General features: G+C 44.9%; 1 pseudogene; it reads left to right on the forward strand.

The window, feature by feature from the left end:
- Positions 1-7,588: 7,588 nt before the first annotated feature.
- LOC126249289 (uncharacterized) overlaps positions 7,589-25,277 on the forward strand; it is a 28,416-nt pseudogene continuing 10,727 nt past the window's right edge.

A 25,277-nucleotide genomic window follows, 5' to 3' on the forward strand; every position in this document is an offset into this window, starting at 1 on the left:
TGACGTTTCACATGTGGCTGAACACTTCCTGTTTCCTTAAATAACGTAACTATCCGGCGAACGGTCCTGACACTTAGATGATGTCGTCCAGGATACCGAGCAGCATACATAGCACGCGCCCGTTGGGCATTTTGATCACAATAGCCATACATCAACACGATATCGACCTTTTCCGCAATTGGTAAACGGTCCATTTTAACACGGGTAGTGTATCACGAAGCAAATACCTTTCGCACTGGCGAAATGTTACGTGATACCACGTACTTATACGTTTGTGACTATTACAGCGCCATGTATCACAAAACGAATATATATACAATTGTGACATCTTCGAACGCAGATCTGAGATACATTCAAGTCTGGTGACATAAATAGAACTGTCCACACCAAACACATCTAAATAAAAAATTCGTAAATAGTTACCATAGAAAACGTATTATTTATGATACCTTTATTATCTACAATCAACACATCCACTGGTAACAGATTTTGTTCTGTGTAAGAAGTGGCTTGTGAAAATGTGCGAAGTCCATAACTAGTCAACCAACACTAAATAATTAATTTGCAACTTTGTTGTAAATGTTTAAAAATGTCTTTTCTTCCACATTTTTGAGCTGCCAGACGCGACGCACTGGAAAATTTTATATCTTTAAAGTTCATTTCTCATCCATATGTTTCCTGGTACAAGGCATTTGCAATGCTTTAGTGGAAGGGCTCAAAGAATTTATTAAAGCAGCAGGCCAGAGTTGACCCGAGTTATAGGGCGTGCAAAGTAATGTATACAACCATCGCAATAAAATAATAACAGTTGGCAAATTGATACCCATTTGAAACGTTCAGGCGTCTTAATAACCGATGTAGAATAAAATTTCAGTTCAGTACTGCAGATCGTCTAAAACGATAGCAGTGAGAACGTCCTTTTTCAGAATTCGCTCTCTGTATATATTACTTCCTGTTTCTTCCGCTCTAGTCCTAGATGTATTTATCACGTTCATGGATTTCTCGTTGGTTGTCTCGTTTGCCCAGTTTTACATACCTGTAGCCGCTTCGGTATTCTTGGAGCAGCGGTTCGTGTAATTCATTACACGAACCTAATCCCAAAGAACGAAATAATGCTGTTTCATGTGATTTGACACAGCAGTACTGTCGGTTGAGGAAGAAGAATCGAGGCTGAGAGTGAAAGGCAAACACATACACACAAGGACTGAGACGGTTATGGCCTGGGCATTGACACATTGCAGCAATGTTGCTGGCAATGCTATTGCGGCTCCACATTGCCGTAAAATAAGGCCTTCGGCTGTCCTGCGTGCAGAGCGGCGATTCTACCTGCCGGGCGGAGATCAGACGGAGAGATTACAGGACCTTTCCTCGACCTTTTCTGGGTACGAGTTTCACTGGGTGCGAATTGCAGGACACCGTACGATGCGTGGCTGTGCATACCCTGTACCACTACCAATCATTTCCTTCTCTGTTTCACTCGCAGACAGAGCGAGGGGAGAAGGCTATCTGTAAGCTTCTGTATGAGCCCTAACTTCTCTTATCTTTGTGGTCCTTACGCGAAACATACGTTGGTGGCAGTAGAATCGTTCTGCAGTCAGCTTCAGATGCCGGTTTTCTAAATTGCTGACTAGTCTTATTCGAAAAGAACGTCGTCTTCCCTCCAAGGATTCCCATTTGAGCTTCTGAAGCATCTCCATAACATTCGCGTGTTGTTTGAATCTACCAGTAGCAAATGTAACAGCCTACCTCTGAACTGCTTTGATGTCTTCCTTTAACCCGACCTCGTGCGGACCCCAAACACTTGAGCAGTGCTCAAGGATAGGTCTCCTTTACTGATGAACCACAGTTCCCTAAAATTCTCCCAGCAAACCGAGCCGACCCTTCACCATTCCTACTACAGTCCTTACATGGTCATTCCATTTCATATTGCTTTGCAACGTTGTGCCTAGATATCTAATCAACATCACTGTGTCAGACAGCACACTACCAATACTGTATTTAAACGCTTGGGTGTTTTTCCTAATCATCTGCATTAACTTATATTCCTCTACATTATAGCTAGCTGTCATTTATCACACCAACTAGAAATTTTGTCTAAGTCGTCTTGTATCCCCCTACAGTCACTCAACTACGACACCTTCCCACACCACAAAGCATCATCAGCAAACAGCCGCAGATTGCTGCTCGCCCTATCTTCAAGATCATTTATGTACATAGAAAACAACAGCGATTCTATCGCACTTCCCTGGGGCACTCTTGACGATCTGTTCATTCAGATCCTTTACCAAACTCTAATGTAGACCAATGATAATGTTTCATTGTGCAATGTAAACTTACGTCAATAAGTAAAAACATGACACAAATTCCACTACTTTCCTTATCGTTTTCGGTTCATTCAAATCCTTTACCAAACTCTGATGTAGACCAGTGACAATGTTTCATTGTGCAATACAATTTCATGTCAACAAGTAATTTAATCTCATTAAATTATAGGGTATCAACAGTAGTAGGAAAAGCATAGAGCGCTGCTCACCATAAAGGTGACCCATAGCTTTCAGTCAAAGCCTTCTTCATCAAAGGAAACACACACACGTTGAAATTATAAATAACCTTCTTCAGACCCTTCAAAACTTTGGCCTGTGTCTAGTGCCCACTCTATATTCTTTTTCTGAGTGCAATTATAGGCTCCCTGTGAGATATTACATCCTGTTTTCGGAATTGTTAGACAGCATTGCTGACAGATATTCATTATCTGCATTAGAGGGCAAGGCACACTGCTCTCTCAGCACCAAACATGGGTTGGATACTTGTGTGTATGTGTTCACAGATATTAAAATTTAAAATGTTGTCTGAGCAACTGCATTTCTACGAATGCAAACATATGTTGCAGATGTTACACTAAAGTAAACATTTTCTTTCACATGCCAGTTCTGAGTTTTTGATAACAATCTACGCTTTGGAACCACTGGAAGAAGGCGCTTTCCACAACCCTTCACCCTGCACAAAATTATGTCATTTGTTATTTTCGAGCTATTATTGTGGCTTACCTTCAATTTTGATACCCAGAAGCATTGTTTACGTTTTTAGAGTTTCACTAGGCCATCAAAAACTTTTCCCCCCATTAAACATATTATTATAATTCTGCCTAGTGGCAAGTCCATGTTTTCTGACGGAGAATTTCTGACGCCAATGTTCCCTGTTTTCAACTTCTTCCTGCAGTCTGCTGTATCTCCTTCCATCTTTCACGCCATCAGGTGTTGAATTCTTCTCCTTCCTCGTCTTGTAGTTCCTCTGATCTTCCCTTCAATGACGTCGTGTATGAACCCCTCATGTCTAAATATGTGTGCTATCCAGTTGGCCTTCCTCTGAAGAATTGTATTCGGAATAGTTTCTTCTCTCCTATTTTTCTCAGTGCATCGTAGTTTTTCACCTGATCTGCCCGCTTGATCTTCTCTATTCTTCTCCAGCACTACATCTGAAAACTTTCCAGGTTTTTTTTTTTCTAAATTTTTCTCATGGTCCACGTCTCTGCTCCGTACAGTGCAATTCTTCAGAGTAGCACTCATCAATTTCTTTCTTAATTCCAAGCTCAACTTGGTCCTCTTGTTGCTGAATGCGGCTTTGGGCATAGCGATTATTGTTACAATTTCGTTTGAGCGGTGGGGATCCTTTGTCAGCAAGTTTTCCAATTACTTGAATTGCATCACATTCTCCATCTATCGACTGTGATTGTGGACAGTTATCCTCAAAGGTCTCTCCCGTTTTCATATATGCATCACTTTTGATTTCTTGACGTTGATTTCCGTGGCATATTCCCTTCCAGTCTCCACCAACTGGTTCATCATATGCTGCAGTTGTCTTTGATTTTTGGCGAGCACTACCAGGGTATCTCCATAATTGATGGTGTTGATGAGATATCCACCCATCCTGAAGTTTCCGCATCCTTCCAACTCTTCTCTCGCCAGCCATTTTCCATACAAGTTAGGGGGGGGGGGGGGGGGCTTAGCAATGCACAACATTCCTGTCGGACTGCCCTTCCTGTTTCCACGTTGTTTGTTTCTCCATAGTTCTGTCATACCTGTACTGTTTGTCCCAGGTACAAGTCGAGAACTAGTCTCGGGTCTCTCCAGTTGTTCACATCTCCTTAAGGATGTTCAGCAATTTTGTCCAGTTGACTCTGTCGAAGGCCAGTGTATAAAAAAGCACAAACTTCTTCGTTAACAGCCAAAGTTCCCTCTGACAAAATCCTCACCATACCGATGGCGTCTCTGGTTCGATTTTCTTTCCTAAATCCAAATTGATCCTCTCCCATTACTTCTTCAATTTTGTGCTCCAATAGTCTGTTGCGTATTCTTACAATGATCTTCACAATGTGTGAGGTCAGACTAATTGTTCTGTGATCACTACATTTCTTGGCTTGTTGTTTCTTCTCAAGAGCAACCATTGTAACGTCCATAAAGTCCTTAGGTCCAATCTTCAGTTTCTTGCAGTTTGCTGATGAGTTACGTCAGCTCTTTCAAACCTCAGTTTCCGATTTCTTTCAACAAATAAACCTTCATATCGTCGTCTCCTGTAGCTTTCCTCCTCTTATGTCCTTAATCGCTTTCTCTACTTCCGTTGACAGTATGCTAGGCCCTTTTTTTGTCTTCGTCACTCACCTCCTATGTCTCCATTTGGATGTCTTGTAGACGATGTTTGTTATCGTAGAGTTCCTTTTCGTATTGGTTCAAATGGCTCTGAGCATTATGGGACTTAACATCTATGGTCATCAGTCCCCTAGAACTTAGAACTACTTAAACCTAACTAACGTCTGGTCCCTTTAATCTCACAAACCAACCAACCAACCTAACTAACCTAAGGACATCACACACATCCATGCCCGAGGCAGGATTCGAACCTGCGACCGTAGGGGTCACGCGGTTCCAGACTGAAGCGCCTAGAACCGCACGGCCACAACGGCGGGCCTTATCGGCAGCAATTGAGATATTTATACCAAGTAAATTAACAAGTAACGGAGTTGATCCTCCTTGGTACATAAAATGAGTCAGAACACTCTTGCAGAAAAAAAAGGAAAAAAAAAGAAAGCAAAATTTAAACAGACGCAAAATCTCCAAGATAGCGCGATCATTTACAGAAGTTCGAAATTTAGCGCGGATTTCAATGCGAGATGCTTATAAAAGCTTCCACAACGAAACTTTGTCTCGAAACCTGAGAGAAAATCCAAAGAGATTCTGGTCGTATGTGAAGTATGCTAGTGGCAAGACAAAATCAATGCCGTCTCTGCGCGATAGCAATGGAGATACTATCGAAGACAGTGCTGCCAAAGCAGATTTACTAAACATAACCTTCCGAAACGCCTTCACAAAAGAACACGAAGTAAATATTCCAGAATTCGAATCAAGAACAGCTGCCAAATTGAATAACATAGAAGTAAATACCCTCAGAATAGTGAAGCAACTTAAATCACTTAATGAAAGCAAGTCTTCTGGTCCAGACTGTATACCAATTAGGTTCCTTTAAGAGTATGTTGATGCAATAGCTACATACTTAACAATCATATAAAACACTTCGCTCGACGAATGATCCATGTCCAAAGACTGGAAAGTATGACAAGTCACACCAATATTCAAGCAAGGTAGTAGGATTAATCCCCTAAATTACAGGTCCATACCAGTAATATTGATATGCAGCAGGATTTTGGAATATATATTGTGTTCGAACATTATTAATTACCTCGAAGAAAACGGTCTAATGAGACACAGTCAACACGATTTTAGAAAACATCGTTCTTGTGAAACACAACTAGCTCTTTACTCGCACGAAGTGTTGAGTGCTATTGACAAGGCACTGGTAATTGATGCCGTACTTCTAGATTTCCGGAATGCTTTTGACGATGTACCACACAACGATTTGTAGAGAAATTTCGTGCCATATCGTCTCAGTTATGTGACTGGATTCGTGATTTCCTGCCAGGGAGGTAACACTTCGTAGTAATTGACGAGAAGTCATCGAGTAAAACAGAAGTGATTCCTGGCGTTCCCCAAGGTAGTGTTATTGGCCCTATGCTGTTCCATACCTACATAAATGATTTAGGAGACAAACTGAGCAGCCGTCTCAGGTTGTTTGCAAATGATGCTGTCGTTTATCGTCTAGTAAAGTCATCAGAAGATCAAAACAAATTGCAAAAGATTTATAAAAGTTATGTGTATGGTGCAAATAATGCCAATTGACCCTGAATGATGAAAAGTGCGAGGTCAGCCACATAAGTGCCAAAAGAAACCCGTTAAACTTCCGTTAAACTATAAGTAAGTCAAATCTAAAGGCCGTAAATTCATCTAAATACCTAGGAATTACAATTACGAAGAACTTAAATTGGAAAGAACACATTGAAAATATTGTGGGGAAAGCAAACCAAAGACTGTGTTTTTTGGCAGAACACTTGTCCGTCCTCGTTTGGAGTATGCTGAGCGGTCTGGGATTCCTACCAGAAAGGATTAACGGAATACATCGAGAAAGTTCAAAGAAGAGCAGCATGTTTTGTATTATCACGAAATGCAGGAGAGAGTGTCTCTGATATGATACAGGATTTGGGCTGGAAATCATTCAAGCAAAGGTTTTTTCGTTGCGGTAGAAACTTCTAACGAAATTTCAATTACGAACGTTCTCCTCCGAGTACGAAAACATTTTTTTGATGCCGACATACATAGGAAGAAACGATCATCATAATAAAATAAGGAAAATCAGAGCTCGCCCAGACAGATATAGGTGTTCGTTTTTTCCGTGCGCTTTTCGAGATTGTTATAACAGAGAATTATTGTGAAAGTGGCTCGATGAACTCTTTGCCAGGCACTTAAGTGTGATTTGCCAAGTATCCATGGAGATGTAGATGTAGATAGTGTGGAAACAGTTTGAAATATAATATAATTAAGTGTCAAAAGGTTAAAGCTTGAAAAAAGTACACCAAATGTAAAAAGTAAACACAAATACAACACAAGACGTTTTAAGTTTCATAAAATTAAAAGAAAAAATGTACATAGACCAACATATTAAGAATAAATTTATCTGGTCAAGAATTACTGAATAAACCAACATAACAATTCGCATCGAAGTGAACACACATCAGAAACGTGTACAGCAATATATAGATATTTTTAGTTTATTTCTGACAAATACGTCTTTGGAATACCACTTCGTCATATAGGGCTGAATATCGAATTAACTATGCTATAAATTTTGCTATTAGTCAAATATCGAAATGAAAAACAAAGTAGTCGGGGTAGCGGATTTCGAAAAAAAAAAAAAACTGACTTGTTTGGAAAATCTGGTTGCTCCGTTGTAACGTACATTAAAAGCCATAGAACTCTCATTTAAAGTTTTTTTTAAATATCTGTTATTGTATCAAAGGTTTTCATTCAGAAATTGGTAATCTCAGTTTTTTCACGGGGGTATTTCGGTCTCTTAATGGTCATCTGGGCACGTATAAAAAATATGTGTCTTTTATTTTGCTCTACACTAAAATATATTCTTAGCCGATCAAAAACCAAGTGCATCACTCGGGTAGTTATAGGTGAGTATCAAACTGAGCACGATGCACATTTTGGGGCCATCAAGTGCAAAGTATGTCAAAACTTTCTTATTTTCTGGCTTCGGTTGGTGTCTCCGCTTATCACCTTGCTACAAAACTGCTGTCCACTTTGCGCCCTGAAAGTGTGGCCTGTGTAGATTTAATATCTGCGCTAGACAAGTACTATGATTCTCAAATTAATGTGGCTGCGTCTAGGTATAAACTTCTCCACCTCCGGCTGCAACTAAATCAGACCTACACTACTGGCCATTAAAATTGCTACACCCAGAAGAAATCCAGATGATACATGGGTATTCATTGGACAAATATATTATACTAGAACTGACATGTGATTACATTTTCACTCAATTTGGGTGCATAGATCCTGAGAAATCAGTACCCACAACTACCACCTCTGGCCGTAATAACGGCCTTGATACGCCTGGGCATTGAGTCAAACAGAGCTTGGATGGCGTGTACAGGTACAGCTGCCCATGCAGCTTCAACACGATACCACAGTTCATCAAAAGTAGTGACTGGCGTATTGTGACGAGCCAATTGCTCTGCCACCATTGACCAGACATTTTCAATTGGTGAGAGATCTGGAGAATGTGCTGGCCAGGGCAGCAGTTGAACATTTTCTGTATACAGAAAGGCCCGTACAGGACCTGCAACATGCGGTCGAGCATTATCCTGTTGAAATGTAGGGCTTAGGCCGGCCCGAGGGGCCAAGCGGTTCTAGGCGCTACAGTCCGGAACCGCGCGACCGCTACGGTCGTAGGTTCGAATCCTGCCTCCTGCCTCGGACATGGATGTGTGTGATGTCCTTTCGTTAGTTAGGTTTAAGTAGTTCTAAGTTCTAGGGGACTGATGACCTCAGAAGTTAAGTCCCATAGTTCTCAGAGACATTTGAACCATTTTTGCGAACAAGAGGTGACCGAGACGTGTAACCAATGGCACCCGATACCATCACGCCGGGTGATACGCCAGCATGGCGATGACGAATACACGCTTCCAGTGTGCGTTCACCGCGATGTCGCCAAACACGGATGCGACCATCATGATGCTGTAAACAGAACCTGGATTCATCCGAAAAAATGACGTTTTGCGATGCGTGCACCCAGGTCCGTCGTTGAGTAAACCATCGAAGGCGGTTCTGTCTGTGGTGCAGCGTCAAGGGTAACCGCAGCCATGGTCTCCGAGATGATAGTCCATGCTGCTGCAAACGTCGTCGAACTGTTCGTGCAGATGGTTGTTGTCTTGAAAACGTCCCCATCTGTTGACCCAGGGATCGAGACGTGGCTGCACGATCCGTTACAGCCATGAGGATAAGATGCCTGTCATCTCGACTGCTAGTGATACGAGGCCGTTGGGATCCAGCACGGCGTTCCGTGTTACCCTCCTGAACCCACAGATTCCATATTCTGCTAACAGTCATTGGATCTCGACCAACGCGAGCAGCAATGTCGCGATACGATAAACCGCAATCGTGATAGGCTACAATCCGACCTTTATCAAAGTCGGAAACGTGATGGTACGCATTTCTCCTCCTTACACAAGGCATCACAACAACGTTCCACCAGGCAACGCCGGTCAACTGCTGTTTGTGTATGAGAAATCAGTTGGAAACTTTCCTCATGTCAGCACGTTTTAGGTGTAGCCACCGGCGCCAACCTTATGTGAATACTCTGAAAAGCTAATCATTTGCACATCACAGCATCTTCTTCCTGTCGGTTAAATTTCGCGTCTGTAGCACGTCATCTTCGTGGTGTAGCAATTTTAATGGCCAGTAGTCTATCTCCAACCTACCACCGTGGCACTGAATACCGATTTAAAGATAATACGAACCAGACGAGATATAGAGTATAAGATGATCTCAGTAGCGAGGTTACTTCAAATACTCACAGTTCATTTAATGAATGCACGGCTTACAGCAGAGGATCTCAAGGAAGCCATCCACCATACAGTACAGGGCTATTTATCGCCAGTTTTACTATCGCCAACAAACTTTATATTCGTGTTGAGGCGAATCCGTAATCAGTTACCAGATGGTTCAAATGGCTCTGAGCACTATGGGACTCAACTTCTGAGGTCATTAGTCCCCTAGAACTTAGAACTAGTTAAACCTAACTAACCTAAGGACACCACACACATCCATGCCCGGGGCAGGATTCGAACCTGCGACCGTAGCGGTCTCGCGGTTAGTTACCAGAGACACTATAATTAACCTTCCCTCCACACAAGGAACACTTGGCGCAGTACTACCACCTATCTAAGGTAATAGTGGACACAGATGATGTAAAATTATGAACTCATATTTCCTTCCTAGTGACTGGCAAAACAGATATCTATGAATGTTATCCAGTACACTCCTTCCCAGTGAAATGGGACCAACTTAACAAATTCGTACAATTTTGAACAAGTCGAGTATTCCTAAACTCCAAAACTACAAATGCTACTGTAATAATAACAGCTGCGGAATTAAGTAACTCCATACACGAACGGTTTACCATATGTCCATCATGTGTCACTGAAGTGAACACCGATAATTGTGAATTCCAACTTTTTTTTGTGCAAAAAAAACATCAAATTGCCCGCGCGACATACTAACTGCTTTACCATATTTTTTCGAGCAAGTAGGAGAACAATGGCTTTACGCAGTTAACCATCCGACCGATATCTCTGTACACTGTTTCGACCATGGCGCCACTACTACAATCGAAGATGTTGAACTCTGCGGTAGTGGACTGATAGTTAATGGGGCATTATGTTCTCTCTCTTGCGTGAAATTTCGCTTACCTACAAGAGGTTTGACCACTGTCACCTCATCGTACCCATTAATTTACTGGCCAGAAACGCCTATGCAACCAGGGGCTTCTCAAAATTTGTTTTCCTAAACAACTCCCTTGATTCCTCCATCCTGCAATCATTAGATGTTCTTATAACTGCACAACAAGGCAAGGTTGATACCAATGCTATGATGCAGCATATTGTACAGTTGAAAGAGGAACATAAAACGCGAATTTTGATATTGGGCACAGGTATTTCTGGTATCTTCTTGTTCATAATTATACTTTGTACTGCTTTCCCGTATATCAGTTGAAACCCCAAGACAGACAATATCATATTACTACATCAAATTCCATGGCTACAAAAATCCTGAGCATACACATGCACTGCTAAGATGTATGTAGAGATAATTGTTGCCTGATACTTCATTTTATTCTTACTGATCGTCATTCTACCATATTTCTAACATTACCTTCAGAAGTTTTCTTTATGCTGATGTATTTCAAGCTATTACATAATGAATGTATTTTATAATTTTCCTGACGGACAAAGGTTTCCCCTTTGTTTTTCCGGATGGGGAAGGAACGTAGGGGGTATAATAATTATGTGTTACTTATGGTTGTTCAAAATACGTAAAGACTTATTATAGGTTAAGTAAACATTTTAGAGACTTTGACACATTAAGCCACAATATTTGGAAGGGACAGCACTCAAAGAAGGGGAGCCGGCACGTGTGTCGACATTGATCACATTCATGCGCAACGTGAGAAGTACAGATCAACGGCCGAAGAGTCGGTCGCTGCCATAGAAACATCGCGAAATTGGCGAAACATACCTCAGACAAACGGGCACGTGGTGTCCTTTGAGGGGAGAAAGAAGAGACGAAGAAACGTCGCCTGGACGGAAGAACTGATGGTTGGTCAGCGGATGTTATACCTCGCTGCAACGACTTAGCCACTACGTTGCAGAGGAAGAGGTTGGTGCTGCGCCAATAGGTCAATTCGGAAGATGCTATCCCAGATGTTACCAGAAAGAAGTTCGCATGGTACTTACTCAGGTGACTGGTGAGTACGAAGTCACTGCCGCCTAACCAAATGAGTCACCTGTGAACCTAGAGGTTGATGAACTCCACCGGAAGACGCCGAATCTGAGGGTCGCTGGGTCGATTCCGGGACGGAGCACTCCGCGCCACGGCGTAGCCGCCTGTTAATAATGCGACGAACGAATACACAAGGAGAAGACCGCGCCGCCGCCGTAGAAGGTCACGGGCGCGGTACTGAATGGAAGTATACGCCACGTGGCACTCCGTTGCAACACGCAGTATCAGCAGTCATTGGAATGTGCACACTACGACTCCGCGCCGCACAAGTGCCGCGAGGAACTGAGCGAGTTAAAACACACTACATTGCTCTGTTTGTTTGAAGGGTCTTATGTGTCAATAAATGACAGTTAAACCACCAATGTGTCACTCTCACCTCTCCCACTGAGCCAAGTAAAGAACCCATTCCACCGCCCACAGAATGTCGCTTTCCTACTCGCCATCCCTGGCAAAATAATGACCTATGCTCCTCTGTCACTGAAGCTCATTATCTAGTGTCACTAAACCTCGACATGCTACATGAAAATTTCCATAGGGAATCTGACGCACCCCCGCCTTATGAAGCAATAAATCATACTTCACAGAACGGAGTAAAGCTGCAGTCTTCGTAGGAGGCTGGAAGATTATCTTAACAGGGTGTTTCTTGAGAATACGGCTTATTTGCGAGGAAGGGCACGCACATAAAGTAAAAACGCTCTTGATTTGAAGGCGTTACTTTCTTCTTACAGATCATGCACTAGGATTAACATTGAATGCGCTGCGAATTTGTTGCTTTGTCGCTACCAAAGGCAGTTATAAAATTTTAAAACTGTGAGGTTCGGTACCGCCGAGATTTCATGGACTTTCTAAAGTTCGCAAGATGGATATGGATGAGCGTCTAGATGATTTGTCTAACGGCCAATAACTAGCACTATTGGTTCACTAATGTACCTTTCTGCCAAATATTTGGCTTCATTGTAAAAACCATTGGTAGGAAAATGTAATATCATACTTGTAATTCTATGGATTTTATTCACATATTTAGTAACCTCAGGCTAAATAGTACAGATATGCTGGTTAGTTTTGATGTGGTATCATTATATACCAGGGTACCTTTAACGTATTCTTCATCTCTTATCGGGCAACATTTTGACAAAAAACATCACTGCCTTATTTGAGCATGTACTCCTGTCATCTCATTTTCAGTTTAATTGTTAATTCTACAATCAGATTCATGGAGTTGCTATGGTAAGCCCCTCTGTCCTTTAGTAGCTAATTCGTTTATGGCAGACTTCGAGGACAAGGCACTGGACGTTGCAAGTTTTAAACCAATGGTCTTTTGGCGGTATGTGAACGACACATTTGTAGTTTGGTCTCCCAGGAAGGATAAATTACATATATTTCTTGAGCATCTGAATTCTATCCGCGCTAGTATTAAATTTATTATGGAAATAGAAAAAGATGGGTGCCTCCTTTTTTGGGTGTTTTCGTTCGTCGCAAAAGTTAATGGCATATTAGGATACGCTGTATATCGTAAACTAACGCACACTAATCTATATTTACATGCAAATAGCTGCTATCATCGTTCACAAACCGTAGGGGTCGTGAAGACCTTAGGACACACTGCGTATAATTTAATGATAATACGCAAGAAGAGCTGCCACACCTCAAGAACATTTTTGAAGCGAATGAATAGTCCCAGCAACAAATTCACAGAGCATTCTGTGTGAATCCTAGAATGCGAGTACTTGATTCGGAAGAAGAAAATATGTGATCGTATAGACCTTATAATTAAATTTTCCCCCAGACATTTAAGTCTCACCTGTATCTACGATAATGTTGGAAGCTGGAGATAAGAATTAAGATTTGTGTCACAGCCACGACACAGACCTGGGTCTTCTCGCTTCCTAGGCAGAAATGCTGACCATTGCATCACCGCAGCACTATGGACAGCATTGCTGCACAAAATACCCAAGTCGAATGCCCAGCTGAACACAAACTTCAATTCATATCTCCAGTTTATTTTCCCCTTACATTGTCACTATTACTAGGGAAAATAAGATGGAGGTATGAATTGAAGTTTGTGGAGGGGCGGGCATTCGACTTGAGTATTTTGTGCAGCAATGATGACCGTAGTGCTGCGGCGGTTTCGTGGTCAGCTATTCTGCCAAGTAAGCAGGAAGACGTGGGTTCGAGTCCTAGCCGTAGAACAAATTTTGATTCCTATTGTCAGCTTCCAGCATTATCGTAGATTAAAAAAATTAACACCTTCACATCAAGAGCATTTTTGCCTTATTAGGATGTCATTTCCTCGAACCCGTATTCTGGGGAAATTCCATGTTAAGGTGACCTTCCAGCCTCCTACGAAGCCGGCCGGAGTGGCGAGCGGTTCTAGGCGCTACAGTCTGGAGCCGAGCGACCGCTACGGTCGCAGGTTCGAATTCTGCCTCGGGCATGGATGTGTGTGATGTCCTTAGGTTAGTTAGGTTTAATTAGTTCTAAGTTCTAGGCGACTGATGACCTAAGAAGTTAAGTCGCATAGTGCTCAGAGCCATTTGAACCTCCTACGAAGACTACAGCCTTACTTGGTTATGTGAAGGATGATTTATTGCTTCGTAAGGCGAGTGTGTATCATTCCTTGGGGAAATTGTAATATGTCATATACAGGAGAGACAACACGCACCCTTCACGAGAGATGCGTGGAACAGCGAAGATACACACGCTTACTACAGCCAGAGAAGTCAAATCAAATGTGTGTGAAATTTTATGGGACTTAATTGCTAAGGTCATCAGTCGCTAAGCTTACATACTACTTAACATAAATTATCCTAAGGACAAACACACACACACCCATGCCCGAGGGTGGACTCGAACCTCCGACGGGATCAGCCGCACAGTCCATGACTGCAGTGCCCTAGACCGCTCAGCTAATCCCAGAGAAGTCAGCTTTGGCAGAACATTGTATAAATACGGATCATTCGATGAACTACAGTGATGTGAAGGTCTTAACATCAGACTCTTCCTTTTGGAATTCTATTTTCAAGGAAGCCATAGAAACTAGATCAGCCAATAACTTAATAAATAGAGGTGAAAATGGAAATGAGCGTTTGGCGTTATTGGCCGGGAGACCCCTTACGGGGCATGTCCGGCCGCCTTGGCGCAGGTCTTATTGCATTCGACGCCACATTGGGGGACCTGATCGCGGGACTGGGATAAAATTATGACGAAAACAACACAACACCCAGTCCCTCAGCGGGAGAAAATCCCCGACCCAGCCGGGAATCGAACCCGGGCCTCTTAGGACGGCTGTCCATCATGCTGACCATTTTTTCCCCTTTATTAAAACAATCATATAAGCACATAAGCACAAAAATAAAATAATGAAGTACTGGAACTGTTTCAACACGAATTGTATCTTACAATAGACTGAAGAACACATTTCAATATAGTGCCATTCGTAAGCTTACGAAACAGAACAAAATGACAATAGCATCTTCAGTCCAGACAGAGACATAGAACCAAAACGCAAACATATTAAAGAGATTTACAAAATATATGACTGTCTTAATTAGAATTGCAGTTCTGTCAATTTGATTCACAACCGTCCATAATCTTCACAGAAAGTCATTTGGAGCATACAAACGAATAACAAAGATATGCACAGGCAACATAAATTAAGGAAAACGTCAATGAAGTTAATAACACCATTGAGAAGTCGGTAGCAGTCCTAGGAAGAGGTGTAACCCCTTATTCGTTGTGTATTGTGTTCGATACATAGTCTTGCACGTGATTTGCGTCCTTACCGGCGTCGAGAATTACCCTACGCCTTGTTTTTCAAACATTATGTCTAACATGTTACCAAACATCGTCCTGAAATTTGGGTAACATTTCATCTTCCAACGTGCCGTTCTCATATAAGCCTCGAAACTAATGAGATTATCTTCACTATTGTGAATGATGATATATGTCACAAACTGTCCTAACAGCCACATCACGGTGTTGTTCTTGGTAGCTGGAAAATGTTTCGTGTCCGGCCAGAGCAGGATTTCAGTGCAGTGGCTGGCTGGGCTGCTGCGGGTAATCAGGCCCAGCCTCTGCTGCACCCATTTCCAGTTAATGAGATGGCCGCCACAAGTGAAGCGATGGCGTAAGTTGTCGTCCAGGCCACAGCGGACGCATTTATCACTGTCACTTAAACCGATTCTATGCAACCTTCCATTAGTGGGTATAACATCGTTGACCACTTTATACCATGTGGACGCCACCTCAACAGTGTGGACGTTTAAACTTACGTTGTCCCAAACTGCCTTCCAATGAACATTCGGGTATTTAAGTACAATGGAATTCCGGACTATTGTAGATGTCCATCTTTTTAATAACAGGTGCGTCGTCGGTAAATCCTGCGTGAAATAATGTCCACCAATATAACTTACTTCAAGAAAGAACTGCTTGACATGTCGTAGTTTGTAATGCATTTTACCTACATCAATGGGTGGGTGCATGTCGGTGGGTTGTAAGTTTCGGAAGAGCCAACTGGTTACGCTGAGAGGTTCCTTGTCCAACAAGTCGGTGATTCGTTTAATATATAACGCAGTACACTTTCGGTTAATGTCAAGCATGTTGAGTCCGCAGGCCTGTCTGGAAGACGTCAGCGTGGTGTATTTCACTTTGAACAGATGCCCTTGCCAGATAAATCTATAGGAGAGTTTCATCACATGTTTGGCCTGCATCTTGGGGACTGGAAATATTTGGGCCGTATAGTAGGCTTTACTGAATATATAACTGCTGAGGAGTCGTATGCGTTGGAGAATGTCAACGGACCGCCAATTGTTTTCATAGATGCCACCTTGCATTTTATTGGTGACCTGCTTCCAATTTTTTGCATTCATTTTTAGCGGGCATTTGTCGATAATCATCCCCAGAGTGGTGTGTGTTTCGACACGCTTCGCCCAAGGTACAGTCACTGCGTCGAATCCCCTGATGTTGACAAAGGTGAATTTATCGGTGTAGCACGACAGTATTCGTCTACCGCGGTGTTGAGGGTTGTTACGTCTCCGTCGTTGCGCTTTAACACTCCGACGTCGTCGGCGTAAGCACGAACCACGAAGGACGTCCCGGCGATCGAAAGGCCTGCAAGTTTGTCATGAATAGAGCGTAAGAGCGGCTCGAGCAATAAAACAAATAACATCATGGAGAGAGGGCTCCCCTGCGGCACTCCTCGTTGGACCTCGATGGGTCGGGTAAGCTGTCCATTTACACTGACTCTGGTTGTAATGCCCGTCGCGAAATGTTGCACGACATTAATAACCCGTTGATCAAAACAACAGCGCCGCAGTAGCTGTAGGAGGTACTCGTGGCGGACGCGATCAAATGCCTTGCAAAAGTCGATAAACAGCAATGCGAGATTCACGTTAGTGACTGACGCTATGGCTATTACATCTCTATATTCCGAAAGGGGCGTCATAATAGTGCGACCAGGGAATCATGATTGATGGTTGTGAATCACTTGCTTCATTAATGGAGACAATCTGCTGTTGAGTGCTCTGGCAAAGGTTTTGCAATCAAAATTGAGTAAAGTAATCGGTCGGAAGTTATCTAAGGTTTTTCGGTGGTTGCTTTTTGGTATCAGTACAATTCGACCTTCCTTCATTTCGGCCGGCACAGCACTCCCTCGAATCACTTCATTGAGAACATCTGTAAACGCGTGTCCGATTATGGGCCAGAAACACACATAAAATTCCCGTGGCAAACCATCAGGGCCAGGGGATTTATTCGATGGCGAGCCAGAAATCAGTTCAAGGACTTCGTCTGGAGCAAAATCGTGTACGACCGCCGAGTTCGCCGCAGGAGTGACTACGGTGGTCAGAGCACGCACGATATCGCCGCCGTCATCACCATATGTATCGAATTGCGAGTACAGATCCTTGAAGTACCGGTAAACTGCAGTAATAATATCACTCTGTCGGCTCAAACGGAGTCCATCATCTGTGTCCAGCTCCCCGATAAAAGCTCGCTTGCGATTGGCACGATGTTTTATGAGGTGATATAGCGATGCAAGTTCGTCTTCTTGAAGCGATTTTGCTTTCAAGCTGCGTTCGCTTTATGCCTATAAGCTTCGCCTTTATTTGTTTGATGGTCGTCAGCTGCGTGTTGGTTGGTGACGTAGTCGCATAAAACTCTCGCAGAACTGTCTGGTAAAAATCAATCGTGCGTTTGACATCTTGTGCCCCTTGCCAACTGTAGTTTCTTAAGGATAATCGCATTTTCCGTTTGACCACAGTATTTCACCAGGCTATCTTGCTCGGATATCTGCAGCATTGCTTGAGACAACCCGCCCATGTTGTGGAGATGACATCTTGTAGCACGGCATCGGTGAGAACAGAAACATTTAGGTGGTGGTGGTTAGTGTTTAACGTCCCGTCGACAACGAGGTCATTAGAGACGGAGCGCAAGCTCGGGTTAGGGAAGGATTGGGAAGGAAATCGGCCGTGCCCTTTCAAAGGAACCATCCCGACATTTGCCTGAAACGATTTAGGGAAATCACGGAAAACCTAAATCAGGATGGCCGGAGACGGGATTGAACCGTCGTCCTCCCGAATGCGAGTCCAGTGTGCTAACCACTGCGCCACCTCGCTCGGTTGGAAACATTTAGGCTCCGCGGAATCCTATGCCATTTAGTATGTTGTTTGGCCAGATTTATCGTGACACAGAGGGCGCAGTGGTCGGAGAAATTAGCCGTAATGACATCGGCGTCCAGAACATGTTGGCAAATGTTCTCAGAGATGTACAAACGGTCTAGACGGCTTCATGCGGTGGCGGTCAGGTACGTGTACTTTACCAGGGTAGGAAATTTTAGTTCCCACGCCTCCTTCAGCTGCAGGTGACGCACCAGATCATGTAGTTCCCTACAGTAATTAAAGTTTGTCGATTGATATTTCCTGTGGATCACACAGTTAAAATCACCACTAATTATCGACTGGGTTGGGTTGCGGCGTAACAAGTAGATGATGTCTTGTTTAAAGAAGTTAGCTCTTTCTGATTATAGGGTCGTTCCAGATGGAGCATATATATTCACGAGGGTGACATAAAAAATTTGGCAAGCTATGCCTCTACCGGAGTCCAACATTTCGATATTGTTCACTGGGATTCCGTCTCGTGACAGAATGGCCGTACCTGTACTCCCGTCCGCCGCGGTGTTTACGATTGTTGCAAATCCTGATACATGAAAACTTAAGATAGACACTTCCTGTAACAGAACTATATCAGCTTCGGACTCATAGATAAACTGCCGTAGCATTGCTAATTTTAAATCTGCCCCACCTCTGTTGATGTTCAAATGGCTCTGAGTACCTTGGGACTTAACTTCTGAGGTCATCAGTCCCCTAGAACTTAGAACTACTTAAACCTAACTAGCCTAAGGACATCACACACACTCATGCCCGAGGCAGGATTCGAACCTGCGACCATAGCGACCGCGCGGTTCCAGACTGTTGCGTCTAGAACCGCGCGGCCACACGGCCGGCCTCTGTTGATGTTCAGAGACAAAAACTTATGAGCTTGACTCATGATCATCAGAGACGTGTGGGTGTTGGGAAGCTTTGGAAGCCCAGTCCATCTCACCGTCGGACTTCGAACCTACATCCGCAGGTTTTGTACCAGTTTTGCGCTGACTTTACTTTTTCACTTACTTCCAGCCACGGAGTCACTTGGTTTAACTTTATTTTGCCGTCGCACAGTCGTCCGAAGTGTCATAGAAGACGGCGGAGTCGGCGAGTCATGGCTGCAAGCAGTATGTGAAAGTCCTGTCTTCGGAACGGGTGACGGCAAGTCCGAAGACGCGGCTTCAGCAGGCTCACTGTGTTTGGTTGGAGCCGCACTGGCTGTTTGTATACAGCTTTCCGGTTCCTCGCGTTGTTTGGGAGCAGTTCCGAGGTGGCGGGTGTTTATGTTATGCTCTACACCGCGCGCATCATCCTCTGTGTTTACGATGTGCAGTTGACTGATTGCCGCCTTTTGTGTGTTTACCACCTGTGGCGAGTCGAGAAGCGGCATCGGAACGGATTACTGTAAACACTCGAATGCACTCGTATTGACAGTTTCTGCGTCGGGAGTTTCAATGTGAATGTGGCGGGCCGTAACTGAGCCATCCGACATATGCGTGTCCTGCGTGGAGGCCCGTGACTTCGCGTCATCGGTTTGTTTTTTTACGACCTCGTCACCGGAGCCACTACCGTCACTTGTATGACGTCGTTTGTTTCCTACAGATAATGCAACACCGGCGGCTAAGGGGTGACTGGCCACAGGTTTCTGAGGTTAGGGTGGGAAGGCACCGTTACCGAGATCGTTGTCCTCTGACACAGATGCACTTGGTTGGGAGGCGCCTGATTTTGAGTTAGTACATCAGCCAGTGTTAATCTCTGACGTTGTTGCAGATTGTTTCGAAGTACGACAACGCACCGTGGGCAATCATCTCGTAAATGGCCACTCGTGTTACAGATAAAACAAGTGCCTACTTGTCCATCGTAAATGACATGAGCCTTATAACCACAAACCATTATATAGGATGGGATATTCACTTTAACGGCCACGTCAACTGGGCGAGCCCCACTATAACATTGGAGTTTGTGACGGCTCGACCATTTTTCGTTTCTAATCTGTCGGATGTCACCGTATTTAGCGAGGACATCTTTAAGACAACAATTCTCAACCTCAGGTGGTAAATTGAACACTTGCACTTGTTTATAGTCAATATCAGCGTTAGTTATTGAAACTGTACTCACCGACTGATCACGATGTGGGAACTCTGCTTTCCCACCAGTATTCACCAAAATTTTCTCCAGTTGTATCTGGTCTAAAAACTTCACAAAGAAACAGTATTCCGCCATGGCATAATATGCTGTTTGGACCTGGTCGGACTTGATGCCAATGATATCTACTATCCAGTCACGGATTTTTAGAGAACTCGGTTGCACATTCTTGGAAGATTTCTCAAATGCAAAACACAGGGTATTCTTACGTGGTACACTGGGAGCCATAACTGCACTATAAGAGCGGCCGAGACCGCTGTGAGTGAATTAAGAAGCTTGTATACGACGGTGCTGAAGAAACACTGAGAATATCACAGGTCACAATCCAAGAATTTCTATAAACACGGCTTGCGGCGCTACGACTACGCGGAAGTACTGACACGTCCGGTCGCTGTCGCGTTCAAAAATGGTTCAAATGGCTCTGAGCACTATGGGACTTAACTTCTGAGGTCATCAGTCCCCTAGAACTTAGAACTACTTAAACCTAACTTAACCTAAGGACATCACACACACCCATGCCCGAGGCAGGATTCGAACCTGCGACCGTAGCGGTCGCGCGGTTCCAGGCTGTAGCGCCTAGAACCGCTCGGCCACCATGGCCGGCGTCCCAAGCGGAACTGGCCATTCAGCTATCGGGGCGGACGTAAATAGAGATAATGGTTTTAATTTGGATAAGGCATTGAATCCGGCTCTTGGTGTCGTCGAAGTATTAGCACAACCGAACTTACAACGATAAGCCTATCGAACGTCTGAACACTTTCACCACAGGTGACGTGTATGTAAGTGTGCCTCTTTGCTGTCAACCTGCGTCTGTGACCAATATACGCAGTATATATATATATATATTTATATATATATATATATATATATATATATATATATATATATATATATATATATATATACTCCTGGAAATTGAAATAAGAACACCGTGAATTCATTGTCCCAGGAAGGGGAAACTTTATTGACACATTCCTGGGGTCAGATACATCACATGATCACACTGACAGAACCACAGGCACATAGACACAGGCAACAGAGCATGCACAATGTCGGCACTAGTACAGTGTATATCCACCTTTCGCAGCAATGCAGGCTGCTGTTCTCCCATGGAGACGATCGTAGAGATGCTGGATGTAGTCCTTTGGAACGGCTTGCCATGCCATTTCCACCTGGCGCCTCAGTTGGACCAGCGTTCGTGCTGGACGTGCAGACCGCGTGAGACGACGCTTCATCCAGTCCCAAACATGCTCAATGGGGGACAGATCCGGAGATCTTGCTGGCCAGGGTAGTTGACTTACACCTTCTAGAGCACGTTGGGTGGCACGGGATACATGCGGACGTGCATTGTCCTGTTGGAACAGCAAGTTCCCTTGCCGGTCTAGGAATGGTAGAACGATGGGTTCGATGACGGTTTGGATGTACCGTGCACTATTCAGTGTCCCCTCGACGATCACCAGTGGTGTACGGCCAGTGTAGGAGATCGCTCCCCACACCATGATGCCGGGTGTTGACCCTGTGTGCCTCGGTCGTATGCAGTCCTGATTGTGGCTCTCACCTGCACGGCGCCAAACACGCATACGACCATCATTGGCACCAAGGCAGAAGCGACTCCCATCGCTGAAGACGACACGTCTCCATTCGTCCCTCCATTCACGCCTGTCGCGACACCACTGGAGGCGGGCTGCACGAAGTTGGGGCGTGAGCGGAAGACGGCGTAACGGTGTGCGGGACCGTAGCCCAGCTTCATGGAGACGGTTGCGAATGGTCCTCGCCGATACCCCAGGAGCAACAGTGTCCCTAATTTGCTGGGAAGTGGCGGTGCGGTCCCCTACGGCACTGCGTAGGATCCTACGGTCTTGGCGTGCAGCCGTGCGTCGCTGCGATCCGGTCCCAGGTCGACGGGCACGTGCACCTTCCGCCGACCACTGGCGACAACATCGATGTACTGTGGAGACCTCACGCCCCACGTGTTGAGCAATTCGGCGGTACGTCCATCCGGCCTCCCGCATGCCCACTATACGCCCTCGCTCAAAGTCCGTCAACTGCACATACGGTTCACGTCCACGCTGTCGCGGCATGCTACCAGTGTTAAAGACTGCGATGGAGCTCCGTATGCCACGGTAAACTGGCTGACACTGACGGCGGCGGTGCACAAATGCTGCGCAGCTAGCGCCATTCGACGGCCAACACCGCGGTTCCTGGTGTGTCCGCTGTGCCGTGCGTGTGATCATTGCTTGTACAGCCCTCTCGCAGTGTCCGGAGCAAGTATGGTGGGTCTGACACACCGGTGTCAATGTGTTCTTTTTTCCATTTCCAGGAGTATATATATATATATATATATATATATATATATATATATATATATATATATATATATATATATATATATATATATATATATTTGGCCGGACAATAAGCGACCGAAGTATTCAGTTGAAGAAGTAGTATCTGTGCGGCAGCATCCGACGTTTAATGGATAAATTCTGAGTCAATTAAAAAATGAAATGATCATTTGGCATTGACGGCCGAGTGTCCCCACCTGGGGAAGTTCGGCTGCAAAGTTGAAAGTCTTTTTAGTTGACACCACACTAGGCGATTAGCGTGTCGGTAATGAGTGGGACAACACAACACCCAGTCTCCGAGTAGAGAAAATCTCCCACCCGGCCAGGAATTGAACCCGGGCTCACTGCATGGTAGTCACACGTGCTGACCATTCAGTTAAGGAGGCGGATTCAGTCAGTGCACCATGGTTAACACTGCCAGCGCCCACAGAAACAATCTATTAGTGTTAATTCTTGCCCCGTTCGTTCAAAGCGCATACGTGTCAAGCTTGTCCATCCCGTGACGCTTAACGCTTCCGTTGTGGAAAACATTGACACGTACAGGCAGTTTACTTGAAAAGAAATGAAGTGCCAAATCATTCAGCGCATCCAGTATATGTAGTTTTTCTTTAAAGCCTAGTTGTGACTCTCTAGTAGCCAGGTCGGATTCTCGGGCATCACGGAAAAAATCGCACGCTTCTTTCATTCAATATCACGATACCAAACTTTTTTGTCACATTGCAGATTGGCAAACGGGAAATTCGGTTGCAATTGGACACTGGTGCTATAGTTACTTTGGTCAATAAAAAGACATATGATTTGCGAGGCAAGCCACCATTGCGTCACTCTCAGTCTACGTTGCCTGCTTACAATGGAATACAGCGCATTTCAGCACGAAAAACAGTCCCAGCGTCAAACAGTAGACCACAGCATACCGTGTATTTAACACCATCCAGAAGGCTGGAACGCTAACTTTATATCCCAACACACATTTACAACATAATCGAAGAGTGGTTTAAGATATGTCCACCACAGATTGAGACTCGCCACAGCGATCTATATTGCAAAGTACAATTCACACAGGTTCACCACAACTGAACACTTAAATTTACTTGACAATAACATACACTCCTGGAAATGGAAAAAAGAACACATTGACACCGGTGTGTCAGACCCACCATACTTGCTCCGGACACTGCGAGAGGGCTGTACAAGCAATGATCACACGCACGGCACAGCGGACACACCAGGAACCGCGGTGTTGGCCGTCGAATGGCGCTAGCTGCGCAGCATTTGTGCACCGCCGCCGTCAGTGTCAGCCAGTTTGCCGTGGCATACGGAGCTCCATCGCAGTCTTTAACACTGGTAGCATGCCGCGACAGCGTGGACGTGAACCGTATGTGCAGTTGACGGACTTTGAGCGAGGGCGTATAGTGGGCATGCGGGAGGCCGGGTGGACGTACCGCCGAATTGCTCAACACGTGGGGCGTGAGGTCTCCACAGTACATCGATGTTGTCGCCAGTGGTCGGCGGAAGGTGCACGTGCCCGTCGACCTGGGACCGGACCGCAGCGACGCACGGATGCACGCCAAGACCGTAGGATCCTACGCAGTGCCGTAGGGGACCGCACCGCCACTTCCCAGCAAATTAGGGACACTGTTGCTCCTGGGGTATCGGCGAGGACCATTCGCAACCGTCTCCATGAAGCTGGGCTACGGTCCCGCACACCGTTAGGCCGTCTTCCGCTCACGCCCCAACATCGTGCAGCCCGCCTCCAGTGGTGTCGCGACAGGCGTGAATGGAGGGACGAATGGAGACGTGTCGTCTTCAGCGATGAGAGTCGCTTCTGCCTTGGTGCCAATGATGGTCGTATGCGTGTTTGGCGCCGTGCAGGTGAGCGCCACAATCAGGACTGCATACGACCGAGGCACACAGGGCCAACACCCGGCATCATGGTGTGGGGAGCGATCTCCTACACTGGCCGTACACCACTGGTGATCGTCGAGGGGACACTGAATAGTGCACGGTACATCCAAACCGTCATCGAACCCATCGTTCTACCATTCCTAGACCTGCAAGGGAACTTGCTGTTCCAACAGGACAATGCACGTCCGCATGTATCCCGTGCCACCCAACGTGCTCTAGAAGGTGTAAGTCAACTACCCTGGCCAGCAAGATCTCCGGATCTGTCCCCCATTGAGCATGTTTGGGACTGGATGAAGCGTCGTCTCACGCGGTCTGCACGTCCAGCACGAACGCTGGTCCAACTGAGGCGCCAGGTGGAAATGGCATGGCAAGCCGTTCCACAGGACTACATCCAGCATCTCTACGATCGTCTCCATGGGAGAATAGCAGCCTGCATTGCTGCGAAAGGTGGATATACACAGTACTAGTGCCGACATTGTGCATGCTCTGTTGCCTGTGTCTATGTGCCTGTGATTCTGTCAGTGTGATCATGTGATGTATCTGACCCCAGGAATGTGTCAATAAAGTTTCCCCTTCCTGGGACAATGAATTCACGGTGTTCTTATTTCAATTTCCAGGAGTGTATTTATTCTGTCAGTGTTTCATATGCAGGCGAAGTAGCAAAACGGGTGAACTAGCAGTGACATGAGATATGGTCCACGATGTGATAGCAGAAGAAATACTTAATAAAATCAGCAAGAAACTATCTGATGGTCCCATGATCAAACCATGTATGTTGTAGTTGATTG

Source organism: Schistocerca nitens, chromosome 3 (assembly GCF_023898315.1).
Source record: "Schistocerca nitens isolate TAMUIC-IGC-003100 chromosome 3, iqSchNite1.1, whole genome shotgun sequence".
Lineage (NCBI taxonomy): Eukaryota > Metazoa > Arthropoda > Insecta > Orthoptera > Acrididae > Schistocerca > Schistocerca nitens.